The 22,693-nt window shown below is 40.0% G+C and overlaps 1 protein-coding gene across 3 annotated transcripts in view; it reads left to right on the forward strand.

Moving 5' to 3' along the window:
- RUNX2 (RUNX family transcription factor 2) overlaps nucleotides 1–22,693 on the forward strand; it is a 213,098-nt gene that overhangs the window by 105,169 nt on the left and 85,236 nt on the right. The gene's annotated exons all lie outside the window — the stretch shown is intronic.

The following is a 22,693-nucleotide window of genomic DNA, read 5'->3' on the forward strand; positions in this document are numbered from 1 at the left end:
CATCATTTACTTCTTTTACATAAGCTAGGGTGCTATTGTTAGGAAATATTTTATTTCCTAGGCCCCAAGAGTTGTCAAGAGTTGTCAAGAAACACTACATTATTGCCAGAGCTAGTGCCGCAATGGATCATGGAACGTAGAGAGGGTGGGGGACATGAGACTCTAACTTTTGCTTCTTCTCTCGTGAGAAAAGAACACCCAGAGGCGCCAGTAAGGCTGTAACATCTTGGAAAAAGAGATAAAGTGTATCCCTTCTGATTTTTTGCTATTTCTCTCTGTCTTGCTTCACTATACATATCCTGCACATTGTAGCTAATTCAGCACAAAGCGAGAAGTATTCTCAAAATAACTTAGTAGAAATTGTATCTATAAGATTTACGTCACACTGCTGAGTGGGTAACTTTCAATGGCATACTAGCAACATCTTTATCTCTTTTGGTGTCAATCTAATTCTTTTCTCGCATTTCCTTAGTTCTTATCTCAAAATAAGTCTTCTTAGATTGACAAGAGTATGAATTCTTTATCAATCTCTCGCTTTTTTAGAATTATAAGAAATGTAACAAGGATAAACAGATGCGCTTGCTTATCTCTGTAATACTGTATTCCCTTTGTTATGATTTTAACAATATTATACTTTGTTTTGCTTATGAAACCTATATAAATGATGCTTCAATTAATAAATGGTGCTCTCTACCCTGTCAGACTGCTGTCTGTGCAGTTTAGAGACCCCTTCTTGATCAAGCAGTTTGTGTGTTGTTTTATGTTTGATGTCTGGCTGGACCACTGACAGGTAAATTGAATTGTTAAACTCACCCTCCTATTCAGGGCTGAGGGGTGCATTAGCTCGCCCTTTCTGGAAGGGGAGGGAGCTTAGATTTGGACCCAACACTATCTCTTCAGTTAAAACATTTGTATTTTCCCCACTTAACATATGTGCTATTTGCCTAATCCATGATGAAGCTATCACCTGCAGTGTTTTTCTGATAAAAATGTTACTTAGGGCTTGTCTTTGCTACATCCTACAGCTTTTCAGACTTACACAATGGTAGCTCAGCTGGCTTGCTCCGCCATTGCATCTTACTGTTTGCTCCTTTAACTGTTGCTGAATTATATTTGAACCATGTGTTTAGCATGTGTATTACACAGCAGTGCATTATTCCTTGCCAAAAACAAAAGCTGCCCCCAGGCTTTTTTGGAATGGTTTTAATACCTGTTCTAATGATTTTTTCTTTGCCTGTCACCCTCACAGGTCATATTTTTAAAGGCTATTTTTATTAATCAGTATCAAAGAAAAGTGTGCAACTGCCCATTCCTACCATAGCTGTCCTGATTTGTGCTGCTGTGCAAACAAGAAAGAAAATGTGAGCACATATGTTAACCCGGTGGGAAATGGAAATGGAAAGAACAGGGGCATGGCCAATAAGTGGAAAGCATGGACTGAGAATTGATTAAATACTGTGGTTTTGTAGAGCAAGGGTGTCTAACCTATGGCAACTCAGATGTTTTGGACCCCAATTCCTATCGTCCTCAGCCAGCATGGCCAAAGGTCATGGATGATGGGAGTTGTAGTCCAACAACATCTGGAGGGCCACAGTCTCCCCATTCCTATTGTAAAAAAAGTAGAAGTAAAAATGGCTTGTGCATGCAAGTTTTAGACTTCCAGCCAACCCTTCAAAAAGGGAAGTCATTAATTTCTAATGAGGTAAGATGTATGAAGTGTATCTGCATTTGATGCTGTCACTGTAGGGGAAATGTGTGATTTCCCTTTTTAGAAATGACATCAGAAACCTGAAAAGCTCCTGGCTGGGTCAGGAGGCATAAAAGCCTGGCTGCCCTTGGGCAGCGGGACTGCCACTGTTGGGGTTGCCACCGAAGGGGCAACACCAAAGGGGATAGCCCCTTGGGGAGTCCTAAGGGCTAGGGCGCTACCTTTCTTTCTTTCTTTCTTTCTTTCTTTCTTTCTTTCTTTCTTTCTTTCTTTCTTTCTTTCTTTCTTTCTTTCTTTCTTTCTTTCTTTCTGTCTTTCTGTCTTTCTTTCTTTCTTTCTTTCTTTCTTTCTTTCTTTCTTTCTTTCTTTCACCAATCTGGTGGAGATTGGTAATGGGGAGGGCGTATGCCTCATCTATAGTTCCTGCGCAGGGTGAGAGCCTGTGCAGTGAACTGAATGATAGGAGAAAGTCGCCAGATGCCTTCAGAGTGAGAGTCTGTAACTGGCAGAAGGCTGGCCCTCCCTGGGTGTGAGACAGAGGGGGAGTAGATGTGCTCGGTGTGAAAAATATTGAGTGGGTCTTACTGTTCCCAATTCTCACAGAGGCCTACTGGGATAATTGGTTCAGGTAGGTTTTTGTTGGTGGGCTCTTGTTGGGTCCATATCAGGTGTTTAGGAGGAGTCTTAGCAGAGTTTGGAAGTAAGTAGTTACAAGTAACGAATTACTTGTAATTCATTACTTTTTTGAGTAACGAGTGGGTAACTTCATTACATTTTGCTGGTAATAGAACGAGTAGTAACTTCATTACTTTTGAAGAGTAATTGTAATGTTTCCAGCATTACTTTTGCGCATTACTTGGGGGGGAGAGCAGGGGAAGTCTTCTGCTCCTCTGATTTGTGAATAAAAATAATGTGTTTCAAATTGGGCTTCTGTGCAGCATCACTCTTTCTTCATGCTCTATGGGTGCTTAGGAGGTGACGAGGGAGGAGGTGGAGAGTGAGATGGGGTGGAGAAAACAATTGTTTAAAAATGGACAGGAGTGGAGGGAGAAAAGAGCCGGAGGTAAACCTCCTCTGAATACCTCTTACCATGAAAACCTTATGAATACAACAACAAAAGGATTAATAGGGTCGCCATAAGTCGGAATTGACTTGAAGGCATATAACAACAACAAAAATGTGTTGGGGTATCATCATTGCTGGGGGTGGGGTGGGAGGACGTGAGATTCTGTTATGCCATTCTGTTAATCTTACGGATAAAAAAATTATTCTACTACTTCTGTATGTGTGTGTTTATTTTTAATGTTTGTTTAGGCTACTTAGATGTGCAGCAACCAAGGCCAGCACCTTGTAGGCAATTTTTTTTAAAGTAACTAAAATGTAATTGTAGTGATTTTGAGTAAAAGTAATCAGTTACTTAAAGAGCAATTGTAATTGTAACAGTAATTACTACTTTTTTGGGCCATGTAACTGTAACTTATTACTTTTTAAAAGTAATCTTCCAAGCTCTGAGTCTTAGTACGGAGGGACATGGGTGATGCCACCCCAATTTCAGTGATCATGGGTAGAGGGCAGTATAGCCATGGGAGAAAGTGAATTACCATAGAAGACGAGGGCAAGGCTATCTACGCCTTGTTCCTTGCTGCCACTTCACTCATGGATGGGTTCCTTGTTGCTCATCTGCTGTGCCCACTGGTCTGTGTGTGTTGTTGTTTAATGCCAGATTGGTACACGATAAGACCACACTCATCCATGATTTGATTGTGGATGAAGGTGCTGATTTGGTGTGTATTACTGAGACCTGGGTGGGTGAGCTGGGAGGAGTTGATCTGACCCAGCTTTGCCCACCGGGATACTCGGTGCAACATCAGCACAGGGTGCAGGGACAGCGGGAAGGAGTTGCTGTGGTCAGAGCTTGGAAGATTACTTTTAAAAAGTAATAAATTACAGTTACACTTACATGGCCCCCCAAAAGTAGTAATCACCATTACAATTGCAATTGCTCTGAAAGCAACTGATTACTTTACTTTTACTCAAAAGTAATTGCTACAATTACATTTTACAAGTAATTCGATACTTGTAATTAGTTACTTCCAAGCTTTGGCTGTGGTCTACAGAACTTCCATCTCTGTCACCAGGAAAACACTCTGTCTTGGAGCTGGCTGTGAGGGCCTGCACCTGGTGTCGGGCCAAGGAGACATCATCCCTGTTTTGCCATCAATTATGCAGTTTGTGTCTTTCCTAGAATAGCCTGACCTGGAGCTCGCTATCTATCTATCTATCTATCTATCTATCTATCTATCTATCTATCTATCTATCTATCTATCTATCTATCTATCTATCTATCTATCTATCTATCTATCTATCTATCTATCTATCTATCTATCTATCTCTTTCTCTCACTAACCACGTCGCATTTCCACACCTTCTTTCCAAAGAGAGAAGGATTACTTCTTTCATACACACATCCAGGTCTCTGTGATTTCTGGCATCTGAGCTGTTTTAAGAAGCTTGGACAGGAAGGATAGGAGGAGGTTGGTGGGTGGGGGCAGGGGAGAATGGAGAATCTCAGTTTAGAAAGATCTTCCAATGACAGTGTAATTGTGTCTTCGTGTGGTGAAACTGTACTTTTTCATGATGTGCAGGTCCATTTTTATATAATAATTAACTATTGAAGAAACAGAGTTGTCTAGCTGTTTGAACAGTTGTGAACATTCTTTAATATCCTAGTAGTTAATCTGATGGCAATAGGCAACCAGTTTTTATTCTATTATATAAATATGGGTGATGAAACTGAGATGCCGGTCTTGCTGTGGGTGCTAAGCATTCAGCTGCTGGATACCTCTTGCTGCACTGGGAGATATTGTTGCTGCCTCACTCAAGTTTTCGGACCCAGTTTATGTGCAGGAGAATTATGTTTGCTAGGTAGTGGCAACATATTATGAATTAGTTTTATGCCAAGATGTGGGATAAGATGTAGAAAAAAACTGAAGGGTAGTGATATTTTTTTTGCTTGAATCAGCATACATAAAGTTCAAGGGAGACCCAGCTTCCGTTAAATGATGACTAACCCAAGATAGTCCCCTGTTTATTATCATTATTCAGTAACTCACTATAACTGGCCAGAATTTGTCACTGGTACGTTAGCTGCTGATAGAGATTGAAACAATTCACATCACCCAGTTAATTTTTTTTTAAAAAAAGGGTAGTGGTGAGGGTGGTGATGTTGCAGCCTTGCCTGCTTTATGATTTTAAAGAATTCTCTGTTTCTGAAGGAAGATGGATGCTATATAATAACAATAATAAAACACAGTAGATTTGGGGGCTTGGGAACATTAAACAATTTTTGGTATGGATTTAATTTCAGTGGTGTGCAGTTTTTGTTTTGGTCTTTATGCTGAAGAGAGTTCAGCTGTAAATAAATGAAAGTCAATATAAAGAAGCAGGAAGGAAATTCTTCTAATTTAGGTTCTTACACAGATAAAGAATATTGAATACAGTGAATTGAGAACTTACAGTATTAATGAAACTGCTATCACAATTTCATTAAAAGCCAACTGAGAAATAATCCTATCGTATCTTCAAGTTTCTAGCTCCTGACTGCTTAAATACTGTATATACAGTGTTTGCTTTTATGTATTTCCCTCTCTTTTTCAGAAGACAAAATTAAGTCTTCATCATAAATGCTATTGAGGAGGGAAAGCATTTTAAATACCTAAGGTTTGTTATTCCCCCTTCATTTTTTCTAAATTCATGGAACATTCCCTACAGACCTTTTTTCAGCATAGATAAACTTTGTACTAGTAAAGGTGCCTAATACTTTGAACTTTCTTGACATCACAAAGCAAGCAAACTGTGTGAAAGTAGCTGCTCTTTTGAACAGCCAGTCAGATGCACCTCAGTAGGTACACTTAATTGCAGCTTACTATGTCTGGAAAGTGTTTGGACTTTTTATATACTGCAATATATTTATCACAGTCAAGCGCTCATGCAGCAATATGCAGGAAAGGAGGTGACTCCTAGTTTCATTGATATGTGCATCTCCCATATGTTGTGCTCTTATAGAGAAAAAGTGGCAACATTTGTGAGTTTTCAAAATGTTGACCAGTATGTGAGACTTATTAAGTAGTCTAATAATTTAGAAATGGATCTATGTTTATAGGAGTTGAAACAGGACTGTTCTTGTTACATCAGGCTCTGAAATCCTGGTGGCACCAACACTTTGTAACTCCCTCCCTTTAAATAGTAGATAGACCTTCCTGAAGACCTTCCTCTTTCAATAAGCCTTTTAAGTAGAGACCTTTTCCCAGTCTGTGTCTGTGCTGGAATTGCTTTTTAATATGTTTTTGAAGTTCTTTTTTTAAAGATTTTTTAAGATGTTTTGTTTTAATATGTTTTAAAAGGTGTTTTGTTTTAATATGTTTCAAAGTCTTTTGGTTTTTAGGATGTTTTAAAGTGCTTTTAGTGTTTTTGTTCGCTGCCCTAGGCTCTTTCTGGGAGGAAGGGTGGGATATAAATGTAATAAATAAAATAAAATCCTAATTGCAGCATTTCCATGGGTCTCAAACTGATTACATTTCCTCTGCCCCCTCCCAACTATAAGTGAAACAACTAAATGTCTGTTTTCCTGCTGTACCCATACAGACCCTATTCATGAATGGTGCAGGTTCAGTATCTTGTTTGCCTAATGAATATGTTGTGCTGTTACATGCACCAGGTGCTGGGAGTGGAAGAGACTGCCCCACTCTTCCTTCTTCCTGCATGCATCATCATGGGCAGAGGGAAAGGGGGGAGGGATCAATGGGGAGAGGAAAGGAGTTTGGAGTGGGTGGCAGACCAAATGTTGATTGGTTTAGAAAAATATATTTCCAGATTATTTCTGAACCAAAGCAATGCAAGCTGAAAGGAGCTTGCCCATTACAAGGCAATGAAAGAGGTTTATACATGTGTGCACAGCATGGAGAAAGTGGCTACGTTTCGCCCCTCTCTCATAATACTAGGACTTGGTCATCCATTGAAACATATTGGCAGCGAATTTGGGACAGACACAACACGTAGTTAAGTTTCATTATCATGAAACATGATGGCCAGCGGCTTAGATGGCTTTCAAAGAGGTTTAGACAAACTCATCAAGGATAGATCAATAAATGGTTGTTGGCCTTGACGGCAATATGGAGCCTCCAGGTTCAGAGGCAGTGTGCCATTGAATGCCAGTTGCTGGGGAGCATTGGTGTGAGAGGACTATTTCCTCCATGCTGTAATTGTGAGTTTCCCAGAGGTATCTGGTTGATTACTGTGGAAAGCAGGATGGGGTAATTGTCATGCAAATAAGGGCTACTCTACTGGCAAGATAAACTCTCTGAGGGTCTGGCCATGATTCTCCCCACCCTACATATAGGTAAAGTCAAGTGTGAACAAGGCTATGGTAAAGTTATTATTCCTGTTCTTTAATGAGGTTGATGTTCTTGAAAGAGTCTGCTAAAATATTACCTTTGAAATACTTGAAATTCACGTTTCCTGATATTGTAATATTAGTAACCAGGTTTATTCAGATTACTTAAGAGAAAGCAGTTAATTGGTACACAGGACAAATCCCGGGAACATGCAGACGGACACAAAACTTCTGAAGGCCACTCTATCTAATAGTGAAATCCCTTACTCCCTCTATTAGTTAACTCAAGTGGTAAGCGCTGACAGAAAGTGAGCCAAAATGAGACCAAGAAGAAAGGGACCTTGCAGTACCAAAGAGACACTTCCCTGCCAAAACAGCTCAGCAGTCACTGAAAGTTGAGTGTCAGCTGGAAAATAAAAATTGAAAACTTGGGTGGGGCATCAGAATGCCCTACTTGAGGCCCTTACAGCTTATCATATCTGAAAGCATGGTATGGCTGGCTGACAGGAACTTTCCTCCTTCTCCTGCTGGGAAGTGACAAAACATGGTAACATTTAGAGTTAACACTACTCTGAGTAGCAGTTGCTGTGGAACAACAGTGGGAGGGGCTGTTGCTCTCATTCCCTGTTTGTGGGCTATCCAGAACTATCTGGCTGGCCACTGTGGGCACAGAATGCTGGACTAGATAGTCTTTTGGTCTGAGCCAGCCAGGCTCTCCTTATCTTCTTAACATTTTGTTAGCGGTCCCACTTGTTACTCATGTCCTAATTTACTACAATACTCTTTTCCCCTGTCTGGTCCCAAAGGGAAACCCAAACCATACCTCTAATGAACTAGTAGCAGTCCATCAGAGTTAAGGGACATAATGAAGCACTTCCATTGGAAAACAGAAAACAACACCTACCAACTACACTTTTTTCATCTGCTATAATACATGGTAAAACAGCAGTACACATGGTCAGGATGATACATTCTAAAAAGCTAAGTTTTAAAAGCATATTACTGTTTAAAAGACAAGAGGTCTCAGGCTGCACACTTACCTAGGAGTTAGTCCTGTTGACCATACAACTCCCCTGTTAAAAAAGCTCCACTGGCTGCCAGTTTGTTTCTGGACACAATTCAAAGTGCTGGTGCTGACCTATAAAGGCCTATACGGCTTGGGTCCAGGCTATTTATCAGATCGCATCGCCCTTTATGTGCCTGCCTGGACCCTGAGATCTTCAGGAGAGGCCCTTCTTTCAATACCTACATCCGCACAAGTACAACTAGTGGGAATACGAGATAGGGCCTTCTCGGTGGTGGCCCCTAGGCTTTGGAATTCCCTCCCTAGGGAGATAAGAATGACCCCTTCCCTGCAGTCCTTTCACCAACAGTTAAAAACTTTCTTATTTCAGCAAGCCTTTGATTCCAAAGGCGGCCAAGGATAGGCCCAAAAGGATGTTATATTGTTCTTGCCAGTTTATTTTTTAATTATTCTGATTTTATGATTATGTTTTTTAATTTTTAGAAACAGTTTAATGCTATTTTAAACTAGAGTTCATTTTTTAATTATATCTGTTTATACTTATTCAATTATGTATTATATGCTTTTATTTTTGATAGGTTTTTAATTGTATGTGTCTTTTATCTGGAAGCCGCCATGAGTACCAATTTGGAAAAACGGCGGGGTGTAAATAAAGTTAATAATAATAATAATAATAATAATAAAAACTTTGGGACTTATTTCATGCACAGCAATGCAGTGTAAGTCTTCATATTAAGTTGAGCTATAAAGACGTAAAAGTAATACTGTTTGCACTAGATATTTCACTGAATTAGGATAATTTAAAATGGGGCAGTGATGAAGAGTGGCAGATAAACTGATAGGTGGAGAAATGTGAAGGCTAACAGCTGCATCAAATGGCAATGTTTACATTATTTCCCTTGAGAGTAAGTCATCCCCCTCCTCCTCCCACCATTTTTATTTGTTTCCTTTTAAAAACAACAATAACAAGTGCTGTAATGAGCTAAGTAAGGCTTTTGTTACTGAGTTTATAAAATATATATATATTAGCTGTCTAGTGTCTCCACCTCCATGCTAATAAGTAGGATTGCTATGGAATATTTCTCCTGCTTTTTCTCATGCCCACACTGTGCTCATTCTTCCTGCAAATTTCCCACATTCAGCACATGATCACTCAGGCTATGAGGGTAGATTTCAGGAGATGCACCAGAGGTTATCCCCCCCACCCCTGCCCCAAAGGTGGTTGAGCAGCCTTTAAATTGCTTGCAGGGGGAAAGCCAACGGGAGTGAGGAAGGTCCAGTTCAGAACAAATCATCACAAAGTCACATGAGAGTGACAGTGTTTATGCTCCTCCATTTGAGGATGGGTAGAACTGGGCACTGAGAGTGCAGGAGCACATGATAGCAATTCGTAGAGACCAAAGCACCGTAGGGTAAAATGCAAGTGTCAAAGACAGTTGGAGAGAGACACTGTGTATAGGTGTCCTGGATGGGGTTGCACTCCCCCTGAAGGAGCAGGTTCGTAGCTTGGGGATTCTCCTAGAACCATCTCTGTCACTTGAGGCTCAGGTAGCCTCGGTGGCATGGAGTGCCTTCTACCAACTTTGGTTGGTGGTCCAGCTGCGCCCCTATCTGGACAGGGATAACCTGGCTTCAGTTGTCCATGCTCTGGTAACCTCCAAGTTAGATTACTGCAATGCACTCTATGTGGGGCTGCCTTTGAAGACGGTTCGGAAACTGCAGCTTGTGCAAAATGCAGCGGCCAGATTGGTAACAGAGACCAGACGGTCCGAACATATAAAACCGATTCTGGCCCACTTGCATTGGCTGCCTGTATGTTTCCAAGCTCGATTCAAGGTGCTGGTTTTAACCTATAAAGCCTTACACGGCTTGGGACCACAATACCTGATGGACCACCTCTCCCGATACAAACCCACCCATACACTATGCTCAACATCCAAGGACTTCCTCCGGGTGCCTACTCCGAGGGAAGCTCGGAGGGTGGCAACAAGGGAGAGGGCCTTCTCAGTGGTGGCCCCCAAATTATGGAATGATCTTCTTGACAAGGTGCACCTGGCACCATCACTGTTATCTTTTCGGCGCCAGGTCAAGACTTTCCTCTTCTCCCAGGCATTTTAGCATGTTTTTTTTAATTTTTTTAAAAAAATTTAAATGGTGTTTTAAATTGTTTTTAAAATATGTGCTTTAAATTTGTATGTTTGTTTTTGATGCTTTTAGTTGCTGTAAACTGCCCAGAGAGCTTCGGCTATGGGGCGGTATACAAATAAATAAATAAATTATACAGCCACAAGAATGGCTATATTCTATAGCCAGCATGGATTTTTCACATTCCACAATGCTAAATTTAAAATACCTTCTTATGCCATTTTGCTGCTTCTCATAAGCTCATTTTAAAACAAAACCTTACCAGACTTATAGTCCTGAACACAGAAGCACTTGCTTAACATCCCTCTTAAGTTTTCATGGCAATACTTAATAGCTAGAGTTCAAAGTGTAAAACAAGATAAAAAAAATCCAGACCCCTCATGGACTTTTTTCTGTCAGTGGTCTCATAATTTGTTGAAATTAATTAAAAATCAGCCATGTTCACAGAGTACCTGTAATCCCATTGCTGACCTTGCCCCGTACTCTGACCTTCATCTTCTGCAGTTTAAAAGTTAAAACAATGCATGGCTGATTTTTAATTTAAGAAATTTAACACTGAAGTCTATTGTAGTGTCAGGCATGCTCAGTAAGAACCGTCAGTGTTCTAAAAGCCAGACTCACAGCTGTTTGGTTTGGTTAATTGGGGCCATACCCACGCCAGACCTTTATTTCACTTTAGGCAGTCATGGTTTCCTCCAAAGAATCCTGGGAAGTGTAGTTTTGAAGGGTGCTGAGAGTTGTTAGGAGACTCCTATTGCCCTGACAGAGCTCCAGTGGCCCCTTTTCCGGAGGGGAATAGAGCAACTCCTAACAACTCTCAGCACCCGTCACAAACTACACTTTGCAGGATTCTTTGAGGGAAGCCATGACTGTTTAAAGCAGGGCTATGGAGTCAGAGTCGTGGAGTCAGAGTCGGAGTCGGGAGCAATTTTGGGTGGAGTCGGAGTCGGTAGAAATGTACCGACTCAGACTCCAACTCCTTCATAAATGGCAAATGTATATTAACTAGTAATAACAAATTTACTGTAGTAAAATGGTAGCACAAGGCATTTCATCACCACCATGTGAATCCAGAGCTTTCAAAAGTTACTTTTTTAAACTACAACTCCCATCAGCCCCAGGGATTGGGCTCGTGGGAGTTGTAGTTCAAAAAAGTAACTTTTCCAAGCTCTGGATTCATGTGGTGGTGATGAAATGCCTTGTGCTACCATTTTACTATAGTAAATTTGTTATTACTAGTTAAGATACATTTGCCATTTATGAAGGAGTCTGAGTCTGAGTCGGACAGTAGAAAAATAGAGGAGTTGGAGTCGAAGGTCTGGCATACCGACTCCACAGCCCTGGCTTAAAGTGGAATAAGTGTCTGGTGTGGGCCAGGGACAGCTTTGCTTTAAATTTGGGTGGGAGACTATATGTCTGTTGTAGAATAAAAAGGTGGGGAAAACCTCAAAAATAATACCGTTCACAATGTTTTCTTTTTGGAAAGGAAAGGGGCTTTCCATCTGCCCAGTGCCCACCCACCCAATCTCCTCTTTCCCCTTCCTCCTCCCATCCCCTCTTCCTTCTTCCTCCTCCCCTGCCCACTTCAGCCCTCCCTCCCTCCCTCTTGTCCTTCTCCATGGTCAGTTTCACCTATCCTAAGCATGATTGCACAGGAGTAAATCCCATTGAATTCAATAAGCAAATGATCAAACCTCCCCTCCCCTCCTCCTCCCTCCTGCCCCTTCCTTCCCCCCAACATCACCAATCCCCTACCAATCCACTTCCCCCTCCTTCTCCTTCCTTCCTTCCTTCCTTCCTTCCTTCCTTCCTTCCCCATAGTCAGTTTCACCCATCCTAAGCATGATTGCACGAGACTAAATCCCATTGAACTCAGTAAGCATGCAAATGATCAGACCTGCCTTCCCCTCTCTCTCACTTCCCACTCTCCCCCCTCCTCCTCTCCCTCTTCCTTCCTCCTCCCCCCTATGGTCAGTTTCACCTGTCCTAAGCATGACTGCAGGGGAGTAAATCCCATTGAACTCAAAAAGCATGCAAATGATCAATCCATTCTCAGAAAACTTGCACAGGATCTTATTTCTTACCTCCCAGATTATAAAACAGAGAAAGTCACTACTGACAGGCAAAAAAAAAAAACACTTGCAGATTAAGAACATACCTATAGCCAACAGATATTCCTATCAAACTTTAAAAAGCAGGGTAATCGGGCAGCTATACTGAGTGCACCAGGGGAGTAGGAGATTTGAGCTCCCTCTGAGATATTGTACTGCCTTACAAATTTGTAAAAATGCAAACACAATTTGGGTTGGTCTTTCACAGTCCAATCCACTTCCTGTGCAGCTTGGAAGAATTAATTTCAAAGCCTTTTTATTGGTCAGTGTCATAGGATGGTGAAGACAGGCTGTTGTGTTTCAAACGGGAGGTTGTGTTCTATTTCTGTTTTGGGTGCACTAACAGTTGAATCTGAAACTGCAGTTTGATGTAAAATTAGACTGATCACAATATTTTGCTACTTAAGCAATGAATCTAGCTGTTGGAAAAAACAAACTTGGCCTCTCCAAGATGCATGTGTTCAGCCTGCTATGCTTAAACCACTCCACTTAAGGAAGGCTGGGCATAGTCAATTAAAAACATAAAGCACACCTAGAAATTTGCTGTAATATATTTCACCTCCCACTGTTTTATCTTGTGCAAACTGACACACTTCTCATGTCCACTGGAGACTATTCTGCAGAATAGTCAGTACCGTTATTCCACAATTGGTTTTGGAGGTTTTTTTAGTGTAAATTATGCAAAGTGTTGCTGTACTTTTTGTAAAGCAGTACAGTAGAGAGAGGAGGTCAGTTCTCCTCCTCCCCTGGTGTATTCACTATAACTGCCCTATTTCCCTGCTTTTAAAAGTTTGATAGAAATGTCTTTTGGCTATAGATATGTCCTTAAACTGCTAGATTTTTTTTTACTTCTTAGTGAATATACCAATAGTCAGGGCTGTTGAAATTCTTTTCGCTAATGTTTCAATTATATAATCACAGTTTTGTTTTCTTCCAAGTTTTGATTCAAGGACCAAGGTTCCTAAATCTGTGAGGCACTCTTGACACATAGTTGACCTAAGGCAGTTAATTTTAATACAAGCCAGAGTACTGAATGACCTCTCTGCTTTCAGTTACTGTCAGTGGAAGAGTGCAAAATATATCAGAGCTTGGAAAAGTTACTTTTTTAAACTACAATTCCCATCAGCCACAGCCAGCATGGCCACTGGATTGGGCTGATGGGAGTTGTAGTTCAAAAAAGTAACCTTTCCAAGCTCTGAAATATATGCAGAACTAAAAAGACATTTGGAAATAAGCTTGAAATGTTAAGTTGATGAATCCTACGTAAGAGGTTCAATGGTTTGAAAGTACAGTAATGTCTCTGAAGTTAGCCAAATGAATTGCTTTTAGATATTTCACTTCTTCTCAAAAGTCAGTGGTGACATCAGCATCGTACTCTTCAGTGAATGACTTGCATGTTTCTTCAGCTTGGTTTTCAGTCATCTTGGTGTATTTCCACAGAAACCCAAATTTCTCCTCTAAAACCCTCACAGCTTCATATCAATTTTTAAGGCTGAAATTGTCAACAATTACGTAAAAGATCTATCTTCTGGATTTCTAACTGTCACTTTATCCAGGGTTTCATCATGACGTTTTCCTCTTTTAGTGTGTTTCTCTAGTAATTCTGGCTCAGTATTCATTGCATTAGCAACGGCTTTAGCTTCAGAGACTATGGCATTCCAATTTTCTCAAATAAGATTAAATCAGCTGAATAAACTTTCAGTGTTCTTGACCTTAACATCAGTGGTAGTATTTCAAGCTTGTAGCTGACTTTGTAGTTTACTTTTGTAATCAATTGATACAGTAGGGCCCTGCTTATACGGCGGGTTAGGGACCAGGCCCCCGCTGTAAAGCGGAACCCATAGACTATAATGGGGCTGTTGCGTGAAAATGACGCGGAAACGTCGCAAGATGTCGCAAAAGAGCAAAAATCGGCTTTAAAATGGAAAACAAAAGCCGTTGCATTAGCGGAACGCCGGGAAGCGGGGCCTTACTGTACCGACAGTTTTAACCAGAATGATGCCATGATTGTGTGAATAATGTGATATATTCCAAAACAAGTTGCAGCACAGAACATGCCTTTAAAAACAAATTTGGCTTATTCAGACTCCACAGCAATGGCAATCTTATCTAAATGAGCTGCAGTTGGTTACACAGAAATAATGGGTATCAGACACTGAATGTAGAGAACTTCCAATACACTCTGTCATAATTTCCCATAGTTGGGGACTACAACTAAACAGATTATAAAGTTGCTGTATTGTGCCTAAACATTCACTGCTTCAGGGCAACACTCAGCAACATGCACTCCACACAAGTTAAGACTATGACAAGCACACAGAGAAACTTTTGAGAGAGGATTCCGATGAAGAAAAAGTACTTTTGCAGCATTATATGTCTCACTCCCGTTGTAACGTTGGCCACAGCATTCATTAATAAGAATTGAGTGTTTCAAGCGTTGAGCAAATCACGCTTGCAATGGCAACTCCTTTTTCTTGGCTGCAGTCAGTGAATTCCAGAAATAATTCTTGTATTTCATATTTTTTGTTTCTTCATTGAAGTAAACGTATCACAAAATGAATGTTGTTTATTTGACATGCTTGAATTTGGAGTTGCATCAACAATAATAGAATAATATTTTGCATTTTTCTCTGTTCTAAGATAGCACTTCTAACATGATGGGCACAGCAAAAAATAAGTTCATTCTGTGTCACTAAACAGATAATGCATTTATAAGCGCTTACCAGCTTCTTGAGATTCTCTGATCTTGCCAATATTTTTTTAAGAACTGGGTCTTAATGACTCAGAAGTTCTACGACTCTAAGAAAATTCCATTATTTGGCTCTCTGATTTTCTGATATGCACCACTGAAAGTCAAGCCTCTTTCACTGATAAATAATGACACATCAAGCAAACATTGTAGTATCTGTTTCCAAACATAGCATTCACTTTGCTTTTCTATGCTGTGAAAAATAGTGCCACCATTTCCTAGCTGAATTGCTAAGGTCTGCCACTTCAAGAAGCATTCTTTGTGAAAATTGCTACACTGATGTTCTGGGATTTTGTGATACAATTTTTTTCATTTCAGCTAGCATAAGTATCCTGAATTAGATGAAAAATATGGATGAATTGATTCAGGCTGAGAAGAAAAAAGGCAGAAGAAAAACAAAATAATGCATATTAGCTTCCACTCCAAACCATCCAATCATGAGGCACAGATTCATTGTTTGGAAGTTCACACTGAAACAGAGATGTAAGAAATGCAAGGAAAGTAGCATCTGCTGAAAACTGTTCTGGGTGTTTGGGGGGACCACGTTTCACTGTCTCTTCTATCTCCAGAGATGTAGGGTTTAAAGTCTTCAATGTTCCAGCATCAAATGTATTTAAAGGTATGTGTTCAAAGTCCAGGATATTAGTTTCACTCTCGCAGGTACTTGTTAAAAGTGCGTCTACAAAGCATAGCGTAATATATAATAGTTTTTATTTTATATATCATTTAACAACTTAAATAATAGCTTGGGTCTAGGTGATCTGAAAGATATTCTCTCATACAAGGTTGTTTGAAGAACAAGTGTTTTGTATTTGGTTTTATTCATAAAAATAAAATAAAAGGTAAGAATACGCAAATTTCTTCTGGTGTGCTAACTGTACAGGCAAATTAATTCACAATGAAGTATTCAATAATGAGATATGTGACCAATAGGGTTATCAGGTCTCCAGTTTTCGCCTGGAGTCTCCAGTTTTTGGGGGCCCTCTCTGGCTAGTGCCCCTTAATCTCCAGACTCTCAGCTTCAATTTTTTTAAAAAAATTAAGTTTCTAGGTGGTTTGGTTCCTGAGATATACACCAAAAGGTCGACCGCCCCCCCCACGCGACTGTTAAATCTGTTTTACAGATGTTTAGAACAGCTCCTAGCTCTAACTACAACTCCCATCAGCCCAATCCAGTGGCCATGCTGGCTGGGGCTGATGGGAGTTGTAGTTTAAAAAAGTAACTTGTTCAAGCTCCGGCTCTAACCCCGCCCTTTCAGGATTGCAGCCAATAAATGAAGTCAGGTTGTGACTTCTTGATCCAGGCATGCCTAAGCTTAATTTCAACGTCAGAAAATGGAGGCTTTCAGATTTTGCAGTTTGTGTAATATGGCTTAAAGTTTTTTTTCTCTTCTGTGCAAGAGTCAGACCCTGGGCTATGAAAGATGAAAGTATTTAATCCAATACTCCATTAGGACTTACTTTTGAGTAGACATGGTTATGATTATATGGGGTGTATTTTTACACTTCTCTCTGTGTGTGTGTGTGTCCTTTCCAACAACCCTGTGAGGTAGGGTTGGTGATTGGAAACCAAGGCAGCTCACAATAAGAAATAAATAACTTTAAAAACCAATAACCATAAAACAAGTATAAACAGCTTAAAGTGGCATGATTCTGAATTTTGGGTTGAGTGAATGAAGTTTATTTATTTATTTTTATTTATTTATTATTTGATTTATATCCCTTCCTTCCTTCCAGTAGGAGCTCAGGGCGGCAAACAAAAGCACTAAAAACACTTTAAAAATCATAAAAACAGACTTTAAAATATATTAACACAAACATCTTTAAAAACATTTTTAAAAGCTTTAAAAACATTTCTTTTTAAAGAAAAGGTTTAAAAACATATTAAAAAGCCATTCTAACACAGACACAGACTGGGATAAGGTCTCAACTTAAAAGGCTTGTTAAAAGAACAAGTTCCTTATCATTTCAGGGTACAGTTTTCCCTGGTTAAGTAAGCCCCATTGAATACATTGGGACTTGCTTCTGAGTAAACAAACATAGGTTTGCACTATAAATATCTTTACAGGTTGTATAAATAATAAACATATTTGATAGTCACGCTTATATAAATATTTTGTCATACTGTATCCCAATAAGTATCCGATTTCACACTATGGTTGTACAATACTTCCTTTACATTTTAAGTATGCCTTGGGGCGTTCATGGTTCTCCATTATTTTCATCCTGAGGGGCAGATAGGCTGAGAGATGGTGAGTAGCCCATGGTCACCCACTACAGTTTATAGCTCATTTCCATTTTGAAAAATTAATTAAAACAATTTACATGCAGGCAAAATTTATTAAGTGGATTCACACAATATGTTTAAAGCACATCCAACTCGCATTTAAAGCGCACGACGTCCCCTAAAGAATCCTGGGAAGTATTGTTTCCCCCTCACAGTTATAGTTCTCACCACTCTTGACAAACTGCAGTTCCCATTATTCTGTGGTGTGGTTCATGTGCTTCAAATGGGTGTTGAATGTGCTTTAAATGAATGGTGTGGATCTGCCCTAGGTATGATGTGCATTCAAGAGTGAATTGAAAAGAACAATTTTAAAAGATACTTCTTACTCATTTCTCATACCTCTTTCTGAAGTGAAGGGTCAAATCTGTAAAGAAGTTTGGAGCAGCCACGTTAAAAGATAAGGGCAGGGCATTCCAGGCAGGGGGTTGCCAACCCTGCTTGGATATGGATGTCTTTGTAGAGGAACCCTAGTCAAGGTTTACCAACAGCACAATCCAAACTGTATCTACTAGAAGTCAGTCTTGTTGAGTTCTATGGGGCTTAATCCCTTAGTAAGTGTGTTTAGAATTGCAGCCTTCAGGAGCATCCATCTTTACTCCCCAAAGAACCCATCTAACATCTCCACAACACTAAGCTCCTTTGTCCCTACAGTGACCTTCTGATGACTGGCCTGGCCTGAAGGCACTTAACCCTTCTTGCTGAAAGCAAGTAGGCTAGATTAAATGTTCACTACCCAGGCTCCATCTTTTAGCTAAGATTTCTATCTTAATTTCCAATCAGATTTTTTTTAATTGTATGCTCCAAGCAACTGTGATTGATGCTTAATGTATCATGCTTAATGACATCACTAGGGCCCGCCCCGTGACATCACTAGGGCCTGCCCCTCAAATCTAGTGACCAATCTATCTTTACTGTGAGTTGTGCTAGTGCATTTCTGTTCATCTACTTCAGCAGAATCCCCAGTAGCGTTTTCTTCTAATAATAATGTTTTAACATCTGATGACTGGCTTTCATTATCTCCTCATCACTACATGATGATTTTGAAAAAGCTCAGGCTGAATAAATTTGCCCAACCTTTTTCAGCTTTTTCTCACTTTTCTCTTCTCTGCTCCAGACTTGTATTTGTACAACATAATGTTAATTTCACCTTGAAACAATGCCAAAAACACATGCAGATTTTTTTCCAACATGCAGACCAAATAATAAGAGGTGGCATGTGTGATGTTCCTGTGTCTCTGGGATTTCCACCACCTGATTCCTAAACGCCTGGATCAGGAAATCCCCAGGAAGTCCCTCTTAGCCTGGGTCAGATATGACCTCTGAACCAGAAGCTTCAGCCCCCACCACCTTTTCCCGAAAAGGTGACCACTGGTGTAATCTTTCTGTAAAATTGGTATAGGTATAGGTACAGAATAGGACCTTAGCATGGTAGCACTCTTGACTAAGCTGACACGTGGAATTTTGTATACAAGATTATTGTATACAAGATGTTAAATGTGATAGTACATGAATAAGTTGTGTTGGCCTATCCTACCTACCTATCCTACCCCACTAATCCTAGTGAAATCCTCCCCTAAAACCCATAGCTCTTCTAACTCAGTGTTCTCTTCTTGATCCCTAATCCTATCTAACTCTTAACTGTCAAATCCCAATGGCTTTTCTCTTCAAAATTCAGAGGGGAATTTTCACTCACACACTCCCTTCCACCTGTGGGTCATACCTCATCTGCACCTCCTAACATTCCATTAACACTTTCTTACCTGAACACAATTTCAAAACAGTTTTAAACATATAAAGTCTGATTTTGTTACAACCCCCCCCCCATGTATTAGCTTTCTCTTTATCTGCACTATGGTGTACTGTTCCTTTAACAGAACGGTAGAAAATGATTGCTGAGCAAATGTGAACTGGGGCCTAGTAGTTCTATAAATTGAATTGGAGCCTACTACTGGCACCTAGTAGTACTGTGAACTGGGGCCTACTACAGTAGGGCCCCGCTTTAAGGCAATTCGCTTTACGGCGATTCGGTAACACAGTGGTCTCAATTAGATGCAATTAGACTAAAGCCCCACTCATACAGTGCTTGTTCCGCTTTTACGGAGGTTTTCAGGCATCGAGCGCCATTCTATTCAATGAGTTCCGCTTTACAGCGGTTTTTGCTTTTCAGCGGGGGGGCGGAACGTAACTGGCCGTATGAGTGGGGCCCTACTGTATTGGCAGCTAGTAGTTCTAGTCTCAAGATGTATGTAGTGCTTTGCCATGCCTGAATCATATTAATAAATGTTGGTGCTTATAGAAGATTTTGATATGTTGATATTTATCAACAGACATTATAACCACTCTGTTATAATGGGGATCTGTGGAGATCCCGAAATTTATTTTGTAATGTATTGTTTGTTTTTTCACGGCCTAGGCCCTCCAGAGATCTGAGCCCTGGGGATTTTGCCCCCTGCCCTTCCTTGTTATTTATTATTTAGGAATAAATGGACAGTTCTTCCAGTGGAAGGATGTAGAAAATGGAGTCCTCCAATAATTGGTATTGGGACCTGTGCTGTTTAACTTGTTCATAAATGATTTACAGTAAAGGGTGATCAGTGAGGTAACCAGGTTTGCTGATGACATCAAATTGTTCTTGGTGGTTAAAGAAAAAGGGATTGTGAGAAGCTCCAAAAGGATTTCTCCAAGTTGAGTGAATGAGCAGTAACGTGGCACATGCAATTCCATGTAAGCAAGTGTAAAGTGATGTACACTGGGGCAAAAAAAATCTTAATTTTACATATATGTTCATGGAGTCTGGAACTGATGGTGATTTGCCAGGAATGATACAGGATACAGACCTGTATCCAGTTTTCCTTGTTAAGTAGGGCAGTCACATTTCTAGGTGGGGCATCTGTTGGGAAGCAGACACTTAGTGCCAGCCAATCCCCCCCCCCACACACACTGGTGGAAAGGATGTGAGGGCCAGGCCAGAGGATGGGAACGGCAGTGGCTGTTCCCCTCTTCTCCATGAAGAGGGTGTGTTAACTTACATAATGGGCTATGTACAGGTTAAGTTAACAGAAAATTTAGTATGAACACCAGGAATTAAATGGCTGACATATTTTTGTTCGTTTCATAAGAAAAAGGAGGTTAAGGACACAGTGAACAAGGGGATACCAAAAGGTGTAAAACAAACAAAATAGTTTATGCTGAAACTAAGAAGTTAAAAACTAGTGTGGGGCTTAGAATACTCCAACCGTTCATATTTCTGCAACCATACTTGTTGGAAATTACAGCCTTTAATGTTCTTCAAGTATGCATGAGGTTTAATTTGTTGAATTGTCTCACCCTTTTTTGAGAGATCCCCAGGAATAGCAGACTCAAATACTTGACTTTGCCTGTAGCTGCAGTCTCTTTCACCTGTGGCCTGTCCCTCTGTTTTGATTTTTGATGAACTAAACTAAACTACTTCAAAGTGCTGGTTTTGACCTATAAAGCTCTTTACAGCTCAGGTTCCAAATATCTTTTGGAACGCCTCTTCCAATATGAACCTACCTGGACCCTTAGATCTTCTTCTGAGGCCCCTCTCCAGCTCGGAGGGTGGTGACAAGGGAGAGGGCCTTTTCAGTTGTGGCTCCTCATCTGTGGAATATGCTCCCCAATGAGGTCCGCCTGGTGCTGTCATTGACATGTTTTCAGTGCCAGATAAAGACATACCTTTTCTCTCAGGCATTCGATAGATTTAGATGATGTTTTGTTTTTAAAATGCTGCCAAACCTTCTTGTGACTGTGTGGGGATGGTATTGCTATTGTTTTGTTGTTGTTTATTGTTATGTTTTTATACTGTGTTTTATTTGTTTTGTTTTAAGATTGTGTAAGTTGCTTGGGGACCTTTGGGTATTATGTGACTAAGAATAAGAATAAGAATTGGGTAAAGACAGTGAGCTCCTGAGCTTGGCTTTGATGCTGCATTAGGTATCTCACATTTAGATTCCACCTGAAAAACAAACTTGTCCATAATTTATTTATTTATTTATTTATTATTATTTATTTAATTAAATTTTTATACCGCCCCATAGCCGAAGCTCTCTGGGCGGTGTACATCAAGATAAAAACATTTCATATATAATTTAAAACCACATGGTCAACATAATCAACAATAAGGACATACAACAACGACTAAAAAGTTAAAACATAGTTAAATCCATACTGAAATACCAATAAATAGACAAGTTATACAATACAATACAAGTTAAATAATACAAGTTTAGGGAAGGGCATTGAGAAAATAAATACTTTAGGATGTGTTTGTTAATTCCTCCTTGAGGGCCCCTTCTTCTACTCTTGTTCCTAACCTTTAGATTTTCCTTCCTGTTGGACAATCAAGGGGAAACGTTTTAACTGGCTGCTATATAAAGGACTGACTAAGTGAAATTGGAAACTAATTGTGGAAAGCAATCAAAATTTTTTTTACTGGTTGTTGGTTTGATTTTTCTGTCCAGAAACCCTGAAAAGACCTCATGCTGAGCTGCACACATTAGGAAAATAGGAAAAATAGGTCTGAGTTATACCCTATGTGTCTACCCAGCCAGCTAGTTAACTGTAGTGTGCACAGCAGTGCTTCTATTCCTCTAGCACTGTTTTGCTACCAGTACTCAAGAAAAAGAAGAAAAATAACTGCTATAATTGTGAGCACAGGGAGCGCTTTAAAAGATAAAAGTGTAACTTAGGGTACATATTTTTTCAGAACACTTTATCTCTTTGTTTCACCCTTTAGCAATAAATACCTAATTCTGCTCTACTCATCATAACTGCAGAATAAACAAACTCTTACTTCTTAATGCAGGCAAACAAACATGCTTCTTTATTGTTGGCTGGATAGAAAACATAACTGAAAAGCAGAGCAAAGGAAAGTCCAAGGGGTGGAGTCTAATTCTAGCCCATAATACAAAGTTGTAATATTTAACTCTTCAAAGGTCATGTTCCTATACAGGCTGTTTTTTCCAGCATTATTTAAATAATTATAGGCTGATTGTGATAATGAAAAATCCACCTATAGTCAGGGAAAGTCTTGAGAGAGCAAACTTTTAGGGGCTCTTCCAAATGAGGCCTTTGTTGTACACTCGTCCTGCTTTATTGAATTTTTCAGATGGTCCTATTCTTAAATTGTTCCTGTCCTTAACACAAGCTGTCATTCTGTAAATGGAGGCTGTCATTGTCCGTCATGTCACAAATTAAAAAGACAGTTTTCCAAAGAAATCCTGGCTCGGGGTGGGAGTGAAGCACAGCTCTGAGGGG

The sequence above is a fragment of the Rhineura floridana genome, chromosome 4, assembly GCF_030035675.1.
Source record: "Rhineura floridana isolate rRhiFlo1 chromosome 4, rRhiFlo1.hap2, whole genome shotgun sequence".
Classification (NCBI taxonomy): domain Eukaryota; kingdom Metazoa; phylum Chordata; class Lepidosauria; order Squamata; family Rhineuridae; genus Rhineura; species Rhineura floridana.